Source organism: Wasmannia auropunctata, unplaced genomic scaffold (genome assembly GCF_000956235.1).
Source record: "Wasmannia auropunctata unplaced genomic scaffold, wasmannia.A_1.0 LD336106.1, whole genome shotgun sequence".
Classification (NCBI taxonomy): domain Eukaryota; kingdom Metazoa; phylum Arthropoda; class Insecta; order Hymenoptera; family Formicidae; genus Wasmannia; species Wasmannia auropunctata.
The window spans coordinates 6,608,367-6,610,536 of NW_012026784.1; positions in this window are offsets into that span (position 1 = coordinate 6,608,367).

Consider the following 2,170-nt stretch of genomic DNA (forward strand, 5'->3'; position numbering starts at 1 on the left):
AATATATCTGTTGTCCCCTACATACTAAAAATAGGTCAAAAAATGGTATAATATGGCTACAGGCGAAGGTCCAAAAAACCTAACGCGCCGTTGGTGGTACCTCGAAGGTGGTGTGGAAGTCCACCAAATTTTTTAATTATTAATTTTTAATATTAAGAAAGCGTTTATTATTATTAATTCGTATAATTGCGTGTCTTTAGTTTTGCGGAATTCAACGCAATGAATTGAACTAAAGTAAAGATAAAAATTATAATAAGTTCATATGACTCAGTGGCTCAATCATAATCCTGGCTGAGGTGATATTTTTCGCAATACGTTTCTTAATTTTCAAATAACGCGTGTTATACCACTTCTGCCGTAGTTTGCGACTGTGCTGAATTCCGCAAAATTAGCGGGCACAGTCGTATTATAATTTCCTTCTTTACTTTAGTTCACAATTGCGTTGAATTACGCAAAACTAGCGGATACGCAATCATACGAACTTATTATAATTTGTCAGTTTCGGTTGACAATAAGAATTATACGCTTTCTTTGTTAAATTATTGGTGATAATTATAATTGTTTAGTTTGTATTTATTTATTTATTTGTTTGAATAAAATGTAACGAAAGACGACGAGAATTAAGCCGTATTATACGTTTTACATACATACATCTATCTAAGCCGCTGCCATCTCTAGATCGCTCGAGCACTAGAGGTGCAGTCGGTAATTTACCGCCTATGGTAAACGGCTTGAAAATGTGGTGTCCATCCATTATCATTCACCCTGTATGTCGTATGAGACGTATGACAAATTGTGTTTTAACATTTTTTAAAAATTTTAAAATAGTCAATCGATAGTCAACACGGCCGAAAATCTTGTGTGACAAAATCAGTTATATATTTAACACCACCTTAAAAAAGTACTATCAAGTATTACATAAGAGCCTCATTAGTGTTTTAAGACATTATTTAAAACGATCTTGTAATAAGAACAGATTATGAATTATCAGCCAAAGAATCTTTCAATAATCTTGTTTCTTTTTCTTCGAATAACTATAGTAGCGTTTATTGAAAAGAGAGCAGTATACTTTTTCTTCTTAAAGGAGAATACTAAAAAATCACTTTTGTCCAACTGTAGTTTCTTTGTCAATATTTTTAATATTCTTAATCTTTTATGCTATTTTATTTAATCTTTTTTGTCCCAGCTTTTATGCTAACATGCGATCTAATAAATTGCACTATACTGCACATAGCATTTGTAATTATACTTATTAAATTGCATACCAGCTAGCACGAAAAATCGCATCATATATTATTACAGCTTAAACATTATAACATGATATGAGCACTTTAAGGATAAAATGATACATGCTAATTCTTTTAAATAATGATATTAGAGTATTTATAATTGTTTAAAATATTAATTTCTATACTTTTGCTTTTAAATAACTATTTTATAATTAGTTTTTAATGTACATACAATAATCTAATGTATTCTCATACAGCTGGTGACCGAATTTATTATAAATGTCATATTGTAAAAGATTTTTAATATTAAAGTGTAAGTATTTGTAATAATATTTTATGTTTCAGATTATATGTTGAATACAGAACAGTGTACCATCTATGATGTCCAAAAAGTTATCCAGGAGTGGTTACGACATGCAGGAGACCGTATAAATTATTCAAAGAAAAAATAATTATAATATTATACATACATACATACATATACATATATATATATATATATATATATATATATAATATAAATACATACATGCTATATATATTTAAACTATTGTTGTGCGCTCTAATAATATATGACCTTCCATGAAATATCATATGAAATTGACGTCCGTCAGAAAGATGTCCCGTTTTTGGATGCCATTGAGACATTTTATAGACGTCTCTAAGATATCTCAAGGACATCAAAACTCGGGACATAAGACGTCTAAAAGACGTCTCATTGGCATCATAAAACGGGGCATAAGACGTCTTACAGATGTCTTATAGTTGTCTTTAAGATATCTTATGCCCGTTTTATGTCATTAAAACGTCTTATGTCCCGTTTTCTGATGTCCTTGACACGTCTTAGAGACGTCTCAAAAACATCTGTCGAAAAATAAGACGTCTATAAGACGTCTCAGTATATCAGAAAACGAGTCATAAGACATTTAAAAGACGTCTAA